This window comes from Embiotoca jacksoni, unplaced genomic scaffold (assembly GCF_022577435.1).
Source record: "Embiotoca jacksoni isolate LCO1_2020_lvr unplaced genomic scaffold, fEmbJac1.0.p SCAF_143, whole genome shotgun sequence".
NCBI classification, from domain to species: Eukaryota; Metazoa; Chordata; class Actinopteri; family Embiotocidae; genus Embiotoca; species Embiotoca jacksoni.
The window spans coordinates 133,029-147,385 of NW_027185278.1; positions in this window are offsets into that span (position 1 = coordinate 133,029).

Consider the following 14,357-nt stretch of genomic DNA (forward strand, 5'->3'; position numbering starts at 1 on the left):
GTTTTTACTTTCTGTTAAAAGGGAGTTTTCTTCCTTCCTGCTGTTGAGAGGTTTTACTTCCTGTTTAAAGGGAGTTTTTCCTTCCTGCTGTAGGAGGTTTTACTTCCTGTTTAAAGGGAGTTTTTCCTTCCTGCTGTAGGAGGTTTTTACTTCCTGTTAAAGGGAGTTTTTACTTCCTATTGTTGGAGGTTTTACTTCCTGTTAAAGGGAGTTTTTACTTCCTGCTGCTGGAGGTTTAACTTTCTGTTAAAAAGGGAGTTTTTTCCTTCCTGCTGTTGGAGGTTTTACTTCCTGTTTAAACGGGAGTTTTTCCTTCCTGCTGTAGGAGTGTTTTACTTCCTGTTAAAGGGAGTTTTTACTTCCTGCTGTTGGAGGTTTTACTTCCTGTTAAAGGGAGTTTTTACTTCCTGCTGTTGGAGGTTTTACTTCCTGTTAAAAGGGAGTTTTTCCTTCCTGCTGCTGGAGGTTTTACTTTCTGTTAAAAGGGAGTTTTTCCTTCCTGCTGTAGGAGGTTTTACTTCCTGTTTAAAGGGAGTTTTTCCTTCCTTCTGTCAGAGGTTTTTCTCCCTTAAAGAGGAGTTTTTTTTTCCTCCTATCTAATGTGTGAATTGTTGAATTGTCGTGTTTCTCTGTGGACTTCAACGCGTTGAGCGCCATGAAAATAACCCGCGTCGTTGCGAGATGAATCAAGCGGGATCGTGTTTCCGTCGGCATTCCTGTTTGTCGTTTCGTGGCGTCCCGGTCACGTAAACGCTTCATCCGAGGTTTTCTGGGGGAAAAAAAAAAAATCAAAGCGCCGGCGAAACACGTCCAACACCAAACAGGATGCGGATGTTTACGTAAACACACTCAAATATTTAGACCCGTTCGGTCGAGTGCGCGTTTGTGTGGAAGAATCTGGACGTCGTCACGTTATTCCGCCTTCGGTCGTCTGCTTTGAACCACCTGTTACCTTTTGTCGATTGCAACCCTGCGGCCGTTCGTTTGAAGTATTGAAACCGGGCCTATTCGGGCTATTATTTCCGTTGTTATTTATCTATCCGCTTGCCTCGCCTCTTACTTGGAAGCGTTTTTCAAAACTTTTCCGTCGAGCTCGTTGCGTCAGCTGCTTTCCATCCGTCCGTCACGTTCGGCTAATTTCAACTAAAAATGTGGATGTTTCATCTTTCTCTGACGACCAGCTTTTCACGCCACGGGGCCTACGCATGAGGAACTGCTGACTCAGCATGTGAATATATATAAATATAATATATATATATATATTCATTTTCAAAGTGTGTTATCTTCTTTTTTCTTTTTTCTTTTTTTTTAAAGAAAGTCACTCCACAATATTTCCCACACGTGAGCCGGGGGATCCAACAAAAACCACATGTAACCAATAACTGATTTGCGTAACGGGACGTAAGCGCTTCTTTGGGGGATTACGTGAAATATCAGAAACGGGAGAATTGAATACACGCGTGACAAAAAGACGAGGGGGGAATTAAGAGCCGCAGCTCCAGTCGGACACACATCTTCTTCATCTTCTTCTTCTTCTTCTTCTTCTTCTTCTTCTTCTTCGGTTTGTTTCTTTAGTTTCCGCCGTCGAGCGCGCCGCATCCCTCATTACCGTTCAAAAGCGTGGCTATTATGTAAAATAGCGTATTTCTCGCAGTCGGATCCCTGTGATAAACACAAACAACTTTCGCCGGCCGACGAAGAGGGGCGAGTGTGAGGAGTCGAGCGTGTGCGTGTGCGTGTGTTTGAGCACACGCCGCCGAAGGTCACTCCAGATTGAGAAGTTTGTCAAAATGTGATGACATCAGCAGCGTGTAAACTGTTATTGGCCTCAGCTGAGAGTCGGCCCGCGTCCGCACGCACACGCGTGCACACGCGCACGCACACACGCACACACACACACACACACACGCACGCTTACATCCAAACTGACTGCCACCACTCTGCCAGAAATGATTGCCTCGAAGGTTTCTTCTTTTTTTTTTCCTTCTTTCTCCCATCTCCCCTTGTTCACCCATGCCCCCTCCCCTCCCCTCCCCACCCCCACCTCCACCCCCACCCCTCCTTCAACCACCACCACCACCAACAACACAACTCCCCCCCCCCCCCCTCCGCCCCCGCTGTCTCTCCGCCTCAACGCGGTTTCGTACTGCGGGAAGGCAAAAGGCTGCCAGATATGTGTAAGCTTCTAGGATAGAGGAGGAAGAGGAGGAGGAGGAGGAGGAGGGGGGGGGGAGGCTTTCGATGTGGATTTAATGACATTAAACGTGGTTTTTATGCTCAATAAGAGTCCTATATTATGATTGATCCGAGACAGTCAACACTTTATCCGGACACAAATGGAATCGTCTGTCACCGAGTCTATTGAGTCATCAATATCCGCCGTAGTTATTCCTCTTTCTATTTTTTTTTTGAATTTTTTTTTTTTCTTCTTCCTTCTTCTCTCTCCTCCACCCCCCCCCCTCTCCCTCCTCCTCCTCCTCCTCCTCCTCCTCCTCCTCCTCCCACCAACCCCGTCCTGGATCGTTTACAGTGAGTAATCATCTGTCTGGTCGCGCCGCGTCTCGGGAGGGTTTGATCGGATAGCGCTTTTGAACACCGAGAAGAAAAAAAAAAAAAACACACCAAAAAAAAAAAACCCAACCTGCCTGACAATTCAACAAGCCACTCACTGAAGATTGAGAGGGCCCCATTATGTCGGCCGCCCGTTGCCATATCACAAGGCTTTCTTTTTTCTTTTCTTTCTCAGCCTCCCCCCCCCCACCCCTCCTCCCCCCCCCTCCCCCTCGACCTCCCCCTATTCTCTCTCTACATAACACGCAGCGGTAAATAAATCACAGCTCCGACTCTGCTTATCGATCGGCCTCCCGCTCCCGAGCTGCTTCTTCCTTCTTCCTTTCCCCCCCCCCCCCCATTCTTTCCCATCCTCGTCTCCTCGCCTCCTCGCCTCCTCGTCTCCTCGTCTCCTCCTCTCTTTTTCTCCGCGGGATGAATGGTAGCTTTGTGTATTGAGGAGGGCGAGACTGTCAAAACACACAGCGAAGCCGAGGGGGGGGGAGGGGGGGGGGGGGGGAGGAAAAAAAGGAGGCCGAGAGACGGTCGAGGAATATATATATATATATATATATATATATATATATATATATATATATATATACGCCGCCATCGCGTGACCCCGCTGCGATGCGGCAACAAGTTAGCCTCGATTAGGGCGCCGTGTTAATCGGAAATAATTTCAATTAGCGGCGTTGCTGGAGGGCACAAGGGGGGTGGGAGGTGGGAGGGGTGGGGGGGCGTCCTGCTGGGACTTACAGTCTATTTGGTGCCATTGTTTCAGGCGAGATCAATTAGTTACACACAAGTAATTGAACCCCCACCCCCACCCCCCAACGCCCCCCCACCTCATTCGGGGTACTTATTTAACCGAGACGCGCGTACGGCTCAATTAAGAAAGGGCGGGAAAATTCAAGGGGATCGCTCGTCCCCCCCCCCAAAAAAAACTGTTTATGATTTTTTTTTTTTTTTTAAAGAAATATTAAAAATGAACTGGGTGTTCTGAGCCGCATTCGTCCAACGAAGGTGTCGGTTGGAGGGGAGGGGGGTCTGATTGGGAACCCGACGATCACTACGTCCCCGCCCACCGGTAGCCGCACACCTTGTCTGCACCACGGGCCTGTCAATGAAACAAGCCACGCCTCCCCCCCCCCCCCCTCAAAGCCTCCAGCTTTTTGAAGCACATTTTCAAATGAATGAAAACGAATCAGAAGGAGCGACTTCAGCTCACGGAACCGACATTTTTTTTTTTATTGACTTCCAAAGCTTTTTTGGGGGGGAGGCGACCTCTGGTGGCGCTCGGCGGTATCGCAGCTTCGAGGCGCTTTCCTCGTCGATGTTCCGGGCCCGGCGATCTACGAGCACTTTCACACACGCTCTCCGCCGGATTCACATTCAGTGAAGCACGCTCTCCAACCTCGACTGCCGGCGCCGCTGCGGTTCCCCCCCAGCGCGGCGCGCGGAGGGGTTAAGGTAAGGTGGTGCTGGTGGAGGGGGAGGGGGGGAGAGGGCGGGGAGAGGGGGGGCTCCCGAGGGCGGCGGACGTCCCACGACTAGCAATCAGCGCTAATAAGATCCATCTCGAGACTCGGGCGGAAAAGCCCTAAATCCATTCTGAACACATTCAAAGGGGAGATTGGAGCGAAGGAAGGAGCCGTGCGCTGTGATGTTTTTCATGCCCCCCCCCCCCCCCCACCACCACCACCCCACCACCATCTTCCACTTCATTGTCATTCCCAGGTTATCCCGGCAGCCGAGCCGATCCGGAGCACGAACGAATTGAGGGGAGAATCCCCCCCCCCCCCCGCCTCCAAAAAAAAAAAAAAAAGTGCTCGCAATGCGGCCGCAACACTCATCCCCGCCTACACACACACACACACACACACGCGCGCACACACACACGCACACACGCACACGGGACGACTACCGACGCTCTCCCCCGTGTGGCGGGTACGCGTCCGAGTGTTTGTCGGGGAGTTTTGTTTGTCCTCACCTTGCTTCTGGGCCTCGTGCCAAAGGCGCAACTTCCTGCAACACGATGTCGCTGGACGTAGCCCCCCCTCCCCCCCCCCCACCTCCATCCCCCCCACCCCCCGCCCTCAAAGACGGGACAGGGAATAATCAGAAACATATACATTTCCTGTATATATATATACAGACACACACACACACATATATGCGGCGTTTTTTTTTTTTTTTTTTTTTTTTTTTTACAATGTGTTAAAATGCAAATGCCGTACTACCAGAAGAGGAAGGTGGAAGACGTGGGATGTGTTTTTTTTTTATTTTTATATATATATATATTTTGGAGGACGCGGCGGCGGAGAAGTCTGACATTGAAAAGTCTTCGGCGGCAATGTGGAAATAACCTCGGTTTCACTCCCAGCTGAGTCGACGGGGCGGGAAAGTTGCGGAAAAGGTTGACAAAAATTGCAACGTCGGCACGTTTTTAAATTCTGCCTGATTTTAGCGGTTATAAAGTTTACCGATAACAATCTGACGTTTGTTTGTTTGTTTGTTTGTTTTTCAGCTCATTTCGTTGTGTCCGAGGTTTAGCGTCTTTCAGCTCCTCCTTTTTTTTTTGGTTTTCTTTTTTGTCGGAACACGTTGCTGTTTTGGTTCGCTCGCGTCCGTGTTGTTTCCAGATGTTTTTTGTTTTTTGTTTGTTTGTTTTACAGCCAGATATTTTTCTCACAAGTTGGTGGAGACCAAAACGGAGCCAATAAGGAAAAGGGGCTTTTTTTTGTTGTTGTTTTGTTTTGGTAAACAATCTTCCGAAACAGAAGTTTGAAGATTGATTTCCCATCTCGTCATGTTATCGTGTCAAAGGTCAAACATTGACATATTTTAACCAGAGAACCAGAGAACCCTTGTCTAGAAGTTCTCGTTTGGTTTGCTCCTCCAGGCTTTTAGCTTAGCTTAGATCCGCTCTGACGTTTCGCTCCTCCGGTCGTTACCTCCTCGTCTCCCGATCACGCCGCCGACCGCTGCCGCGATCGATCGGGGAGGAACGCGGATTGATCCGGGGCGGAAATTTGCATGGGAATCCGTTGCATCGGAGCCGAGAGATCATAATCGATCCGGGCGGGATGGAGAGCCCCGCCGAATCTCAACCCGGCGCCGGCTTTCAAAGGTTGAGGTGAAAATTAATTTGCTTGTTCGTTAGTTACATTTCAATCCTGTAATTAAGTCCTTGCAAATGATTAAAATGTAAAACAACGGAGCAGTGAATGTGACTTTGATTGCTTGTTGTTGTTTTGTTTTTTTCTTTCTTTTTTTTTTTTTTATTGTTTTTTTTTTTTTTTTATTCTACATGATCTGTTGGCCTGACGACCGCGCCGGCAGAATCCTAATGAAGGTTGAACGAGCTCGAAGAAGGTCCCCCCCCCCCACTCCCTCCTCCCCCCTGCTCTCCCCCCCTCGGACAATAATTGCTGCATCGTTTTGCCGCAGATTTTTACCTTCAAGAGTCCGAGACGATCGGACACGGGAGGGCGTAGGAGAAGTCCCACTTTCTGAAATGAATCATCAAATTGGGCCGAATAAATTAGCCGCATCAGATTCAAATATTTCGATTTGCGGAGACGAATAAAACGTTATTTTTCTGCTTATTAAATATATGTTGTGACGTTGAAGGAGCACCAAGGCGATTACGTGGATTATTTGTTTTTGCTTCGTGAGGCTCTTCTGTGTTTTTTTGTGTTAAAGGTCGTTCAAGGTCTTCGAGGGATCTCCTTACGATATTTTAGCCTTCAGATGAAATGGTTTAGTCGTAGAAGTATTTATTCCCTCGAGCCGACGTCAAGCGTCCATATTCATATGAACACACATGTCCGTGTCTTGGTTCATCCGCCCGCTCCTGACCTCCTCCCATTATAGACTTCACACTCCCGTCGTGTCAACTCTGACCACCAGGGGTCGCGAGAAACGCAGATTTAAAGTCATTTTTACTCCTTTCAACACTGTTTTCGGGTCTCTTCGGTGTCACATACGTGGAAATGTATTATGTTTAAAGTACATCTTATAAAATTAGACGGCAGAAATACTGATAACATCTACAAAAGACTTTTTATTTTTTTCATCGAACAAGTATCTTGTATTTGGACGCATTATCTGGCTGCAGATAATTCACACTTAATTCTTCATATATATATATATATATATATATAAAAAAAACAAACGTAAAAAGCCCCGAAGTGGTAAAAAAAAACCATGTTTCCGAGCCGTAGATTTCCTCAGCTCGGACGAAACCGTGAGCGGCCGACGAAGAGTTTTTTTTTTTTTTTTTTTTTTGGATATCAACTGCTGGACCGACGCCACCACGTGAGGAAGTTCTACCACGATGTGCATCTGTGCAGGTCCATGTGTGTGTGTGTGTGTGTGTGTGTGTGCATGTGTGTGTGTGTGCGCGAGCTCGAAGCCTTCTGGACAGGGCCGAGGGTGAAGGGGAGTGCTAACACACTCTCCTTGTCAGCGGCAAGGGTAATTACTCCTGGCTGAAATTACTCAACATTTGTTTATAAGCTCCCCTGAGCACACTGTAAATAGATTGTCTGCTCGAGCCCCAATGCCATTGAAGGCCCCACAAACACACACACACACACACACACTCACAGCCTTTAAATCCACTTCAGAGCCACAAATGGAGAATCTCCTTATACTTTTGTTTAAATTTTTTTACATTTTTTTGGGATGGGGTGGGGGTAGTTTTTTTTTGTTGTATTTACCGAATCGTCTCGCCGTAACTGAACGACGTCGCGGCTCACTTTACGCGTCTCCTTCCGACGTCGCCGCTCTTCATAAAACTTTGCGTGCGGTCGAGTTGAAACCGTGAATCCGGTATCGATCTGCGCTTTTCATCCATCCACCTCCACCCGCCCCCCTCCCCACCATCCCCCCACCCCACCCCGCCCCTACCTCTCCAGCTCCCTCTTTCTGTAAACCGACAATGGTCCGACATCTCTTTTTTTTTTTTTCAATTTTTGTATTTCAAACATGCATATGAAGAGAGAAGAGAGAGAAAGAAAAGCCCTCCAAGTCAAGGTCCACCCATGTAGTTATTGTATGAGATGGTTCCTGTCAAAAATGACAGTTTGAAACACTTGACCCACAAAAATGAATTCTTGGCCAGGGCCAAGTGACAGGCCCAAAGTAATTCATTCTTTTGAAATGTTGCGGGAGAGACGGCGAGAGGAGTGAGGAGACGGGGGGGAGGAGGAGGAGGAGGAGGAGGAGGAGGAGAGCGACAGACCACGACAGAGAGGAGAGGAAGACGAGAGAGACAAAGAAAGGAGAGAGAGAGAAAAAGTGATGAGAAATAAATTAGAAAAAGTGAATCAACGTAGGACATTTCAAAATAAATGTTTTTTTTTGTTTTTTTTGTTTTAATCGGGACGCGATTGTAAAAAAGCTTTAACGAGGCGTCGCCATTATCTTAGCGGGGGGAGGGCGGGGGGGGGGGGGAGATGATAGTGTGTAATTGCGTCGTTTGATATCAGCCAATAAAACCAACGAGGGGGTCGGTTACAAACGAGGAGGCGCTTTTTGTCTTGAAATCAAAGACCCATTGTTCGGAGATGACGGGTTGATCTAGGACGTGTGCCGAACGGAAAAGTTTGACGAGGGGAGACGAGAAACAGAAAAACAAGACGAGAGACGTGAAGAGAAAGAGAATTAGAGGAAGTGGAAGGAGTGAGAGAAAAAAAACAAAGGGAGATGCCACGAATAAAAGAAATTAAAACTTCTTATTTATTGAGCCTTAGTCTTTTATTAAAACATGTTTTCCGTCATACATATGATTTAAAACATTTTTTTTTTTAACCTTGATCTTGATCGAAGAGATTCTAATTGTTTTTCAAACAACTCGCGTAATAATGGTAAATAATAACGACTTTATTTGATGTCGCGTATTTCAAAAAGAAGCTACAAAGCGCTTTATGTCCATTTAAAACACAACAAGGCAACAGTTTATTGACTATAATGATACAAATGCAACAAAAACAAAACAATAAATCAGACAGCGAATCAATACAAAGGGAATCATAAGAGACATCATCACAATGGGTTTGGTTCAAAATGTCATTTATATACATATAAAAAAAAAAACAAGAATGCACGAAACTGTTCACAATAATATGAAAAAAAAAAAAGTTTGTAAATTGTCCATCAGGCAGCTTTTTAATGATAAAACTCAAAAACCAGCGAAACAAACGCATTTCCGCCGCACGAGACCTGCCCGCGGGGAGTGATCTTTACACTTGACCGTCTTCGTTTCCCGCTGCGAGCCGCGTCGCCTCCGCTCGTGTTCGTGAATCCCATTGGCTAAACAAAACGTCAATCATTGCCGACGCGGCTTCCGAATGGCCGAATCTGTAAACAAACAGCCGGAAGGCAGGTACCTCCGTTCGACAAGGACTCCGGTTGGCTCTTGTAGACTCGGGGGGTTAGGGGAGGACAGGATATGGAAGCGCCTATTGGCTACGTGAGGTGTCAATCAAAACACCGGCACGCGAACGATCGAGCGCTCTTTTTTTTTTTTTTCCACAACTGACTCCAGTTTTGACCGGAAAAAAGTGTAAAATTACAACACCTGTGTGTCAAATAGTACAACAGCGGACCTAAAAATGTGTTTGGGACTAAATACTGTCCTGGAGTGGATTTATTGGACCTTTCTGACTCAACCGGACCGTTTTTTGGGGGGACTTTTATGGATCGCCGCGGTACTACGAGGCTTAATTGGTGAGTTACGTCATTACTACGTGTTTGTATTTTTTCGGTGGTGGGCTGAAAAAAAAGCTGTTTACTGAACCTGCTGTGGCTTTTGTACCCAGAAATGGGGAGTGCCGATCGAAACACAAGAACCTTAGCTTTCCAAAGATACGTCACATGAGTATACGCGTTTTAACCGTAGTTCTGTGTACAGTAAGCCGAGGAGAAATTCGGGCGACCCGCGGGCGGGTCTCCGCAGACTTCTCAAACTCAAATCCGTCTGTTTGATTGACAGGCCTGTGGTGCAGTCAGGTTACAGGTATCGGTGGGCGGGGACGTAGTGTCCTCGGGGTTTCCAATCAGATCGAGCCAGAGCCCCCAGTTCGTCCAAATATGGTCACTTCCTGCTCCAAACCGCTCCGAACTACCAAGAGTCTGTTTCAAGTGCATTTTTTTTTATTTTTATTTTTTTTTTATCAATATGTGTGCAATATTTCCAGATTTTTATCCACATTTTTTTTTTAATTTATTATTATTTTTTTTTTATGATTTGAAAATGTGCATAGAAACATGTTCATAGAAAAACCACCCGGAGAGGTTGAGGCAGAGATGCAAAAAACAAAACAAAAAAAAAACAATAAAAAAAAACAGTTTTTAAAAGAAAATAAAGAAAATAATCAAATAGCAAGTCGTCACGGAAACCGAGGCGTCTTCCGATAATCTACGAGGAGCTCGAAGGAGGAAAACGTGCTGCCTTTTTTTTTTTTTGCGATAAGTGATCCGCTAATGATGATTTTTGATTGTATTCTTCTGTACACAAAAAAACCAAAACCAAAAAAAAAACTCCCGACATATGTCGCCGTTATTGCGAGCCGCCATCCGGGCTAATTTGTCTTAATTACGCCGAGTGTGTTATTCGCCGCCTACCGCTGCCGTCCGCCGAGAGAGACGGACACGTTAGATCGAGTGGAGGGCGGGGAGCGCAACATCTGTCTGTTACACACACACACACACACACACACACACACACACACACACACGCTCATAATTGCGGTAACACACACACACACACACACACACACACACACACACACACAGAGGCTCATACACTCAGACGGGCGGCAGAGAGTGAAATACAAACACGTCTCTAATAATAAAACCTTGGTCCAGCCACCTCACCGCCATCCCTTAGCCCTTACCTCCCGTGTCCCGCTAATGGCGGCCACCGCAGAGGTGACTGTGTGCAAATAGGGCCGAAGCGCCGACGGCCATCCATCACGAGGCCCCGGAGCAACATTACACCGCTCTAATGGCCCACTCTGGCCTTCCTTATGATATTAATCCACCGCCTCCCAGCACTGATTTCATTTGTAAAGTGGTAGGGGGAGACAAACTTTTTTTTTTTTCTCTCTCTCCCCCCCCCCCACCCCCCCCCTCACACTCCTCTCTCCCCTTTCCCCCCCACCGGGTGCGAACAGACGTAGACGCACACGAAAACACATAAACATGCAAGCTTCAACATGCTGTATATATATGTATATATATATATCTTTATATATATATATACATATATATATGTGATGCCCTGGTGCTCACCTTGGTTTCCTGCATGCGCGCGTACACGCTCAGAAACATAACTCTCAACTAGCCTCTGATTATATAACGTGACTGTCTCGGCGCCAGGGAAAAAAATAAATAAATTTAAAAAAAAAAAGCACCGGTACGTGAGAGCGTGAAGAAAAACAACAATTAAATGTCCCCCCCCCCCCCCCCCCCACCCCTCTCCCCACTTTGCCTTTCGAGAACCCGTCGGACGCATCCATCTCTGTTTTTTTTCTGTTTCTTTCTCCCACTTTGAACATCTACAGAGCTGTTCTTTCTTTTTTGTTTCTTTCTTTTCTTTTCCCTCTGCAGAATATTGCAGCAGCAAAAAACAGAAAATATAATAAATACATGGGAGCGTTTTGACACGAGCTATCCTCCCCCTGCCTGCCTGCTGTACATTTATCACCTGAGCAACAGAGGTGCAGCTGACGCACGCTGCAACCCGGCAGCCAGAAATATTGACTCATAGTTTTTTTTTTTGTCCTCTAAATGACAAAATGTTTTTTTTTTTTGTTGTTGTTTTTTGTTGTTGTTAAGGCTTCAGATGTCTTTCGTGAAGCATCAGGCGAGTGTTTCCCACACAGGTTTCGCTTTGAAAGGGGGCTGCCAAAGTATATCCCGTGACCGATTTCAGCGTGATTTAAACGTGTTTTTTTTTTTTTTTTTTTTTTGGAGCCGACCTCTAGTGGCGCTCGGCGGTACTGCAGCTTCAGGCCTCATTTTTTTTTTTTTTTTTCACACCCGTCGGTGTCATTTCGCCTCATATTTACTGCAGCACGCCGTCAGAGACGTAACGGGGGCGCTCTTGTGTTTTTTATTGCCGATTTAGAGGATCTGACGAGTGATTGTCGCGTTTGAGGCGACGTCGTCGTCGTCGCGGCGACGATCTGCACGGCTCGAAAGCCCCAAAAAAATGTCAGAAAAAGTACCAAGAAGTGAGTCTTTATTTCCAGGTTTTCTATTCTTTTTTCTTTTTCTATCGAGTGTGGTCCACAGAGACGCTTCATATCTCTTTGTCTGTGTTTTTTTTCTTTTCTTTCTCGGGTGGGGAGGGGATGGGGCGCGGGGCGGGGACGGGGGGTCAGGAATAATAAAAAAAAAAAAGTCAAACGCCCGTTTCCGAGGTTACAGCGAGGTGTTTTATGAGCTAAAGTCTTAAGACGTAGCCGGACGGTAGAAAAACAAACAAAAACAAAGGTGTGTGTGTGTGTGTGTGTGTGGAGGGGGGTGTGGTGGTGGTGGTGGGGGGGGGGGGGGGGTTATGTAGTCGACAGAGCTGGTTCTCTTAGTGCTTCACACATCAGTGCATATTGAAACCAGCTACTGAGAGCTCGCAGGCAGCACGAGTGTGTGTGTGTGTGTGTGTGTGTGTGTGTGTGTGTGTGTGTGTGTGTGTGTGAGGGTGGTGGTATCGGGGTGGGGAGGGGAGGCAGGAGGGGGGGTCTGCTGACCTGGGGAGCAGATGGTGGGCTGAGAGGAAGGTCTGCTGGCTGGACGTCAGAGCCCAAGACGCTCTTTGTTGCTTTTCCTTTTTTTTTTTTAAGCAGACCACCACTGGCACAAACAAGGCAGACGCTCCTCACACACACACACACACACACACACACACACACACACACACACACACACAGCGTATGAATGTCAAAAGCTAAAAGTGTCACCGTAAAAGGACACGGAGAAGCGAGCCTTCACGTTTTTTTTGTTTTTTTGTTTTTTTTCCTCAAATACCATCGTACATTTTGCAACGGGAACATTTTATGATTTGACCCCGACAGGCCAGATATTGTCTCTCCTTCCTCTTCCTATCTGTGAGCGTTTTAAAATGATTCTTTAACCAAATCAAACATTAAACACGCATCGCCGGCGCCGCGCTCATACGAGCTCGCCGCTCCCTCCTCTTCCCCCACGCTGTTGCTAAATTATATAAAAATAATTCGTAAGAAAAAAAAAAAAAAAAAAAAAAAAAAAAGGCGAGTCTGCTGCTGCTGCTGCTGCTTCGGTGTAAAAATTTCATCGGATGAACAGAAGCGGCCGCAGACAAGCGGAGGAGTGGAAATGAGAGAGAGAGAGTGAGCGAGAGAGAGAGAGAGAGTGAGAGAGAGAGTGAGAGAGAGAGAGAGAGAGAGAGAGAGAGAGAGCGAGCGAGCGGTGATGTCTGGCGCTGAACGTGTTGAGCCAGAGGTCAGCCCAACTCTGGCGAAAAAAACAACAACCCAGAAACAATAACACACACACACACACACACACACACACACACACACACACACACACACACATATATATAGATACAGCCACGTATACACATTGTGTGCTTGTAAATTGTTCTTATTCACTTACGGAGAATACAAAAAATAACAAACCAAAAAAAAAAAGAAACACTAGAATTTGAATAACCCCCCGGTCATGAAAACAAACTTCGTGAATACTGAAAGATTTTTTTTTTTTTTTTTTGATGCCTTTATTGAAGACCCGACCGCGCTTTGAGTTCATCTGACTCGTCTTGTGTGATGTCCATGAAACTTTCTAATATGTTGTGAATACTAATGGCTCCGGTGGACAAGCGCTCGCTCGCTCGTGCGATAAGCGATGGAAAGAGGCGTCTTTTCAATGGCTGCGTCGTCCTTGGCTGACTGGTGTGTTTTTTTTTTTTTTTTTTTTTGTGTGTGTGTGTGTGTGCCATTTTTCATTATGGATATTCACTGTACTTAAAAAAAAAAAAAGAAAGAAAATTACCAGCAAAAAAAAAACAAAAAAAAAAACCTGGCAGGTATCGGCAGCCTCAAAAAGCTCCGGCGTCTTTAAGCACTTCCTCTTGTGTTCCTCCGCAGCCCTTGAACTTAAAAATATCAAAAAAAAACAAAAAAAAAAAACAGGGCGGATTGAAGACCGTATAAGAGGCTGAAGTGATATTGGTGCGCAAAAGAAAATGAATATAAAAGTGAAACACTTAAAATACAAGAACTCTTGTTAGCCGGAGGTAAAATAGCTGTCAGGGATGGCCTTCTGGCCCGATGACAGGCCGGGCCTCCTCACGGGAGAGAGACACAAAAGGCTCCGGCACAGGTGGAGAGACACAATATTTCTATAGATATACTTCTTATGAAAAGCATGAAAGGAGAAGGAGAAGAGGGGGGGGGGGGGGGGGGGAGGGGGGTGCAACGAGGGAAAAGGAGTCGGCACTTTACTGTAACACGCGAGATAAATGGCGTACGATCCCGCCAACCGAAGACGGCGGGTGACAAGTGGAGGGGAATTAAAAAAAAAAAAAAGAAAAAAGAGAAAGAAATAATGTTTGACAAATGTAAAGTATTTAAGTATGATAATAATAATAAAAAAATATTATATATATATAAAAGTTTGACTGCCGCTATTGAAATGAGATAAAAACCCTCGGTGGAGAGGCCGCGAGGGGCCAAACCAAATATTCCTCCACTTTAATTCTTGAATCTGAATATTAGGGCTTTTTGTGTGTGTGTGTGTGTGTGTGTGTGTGT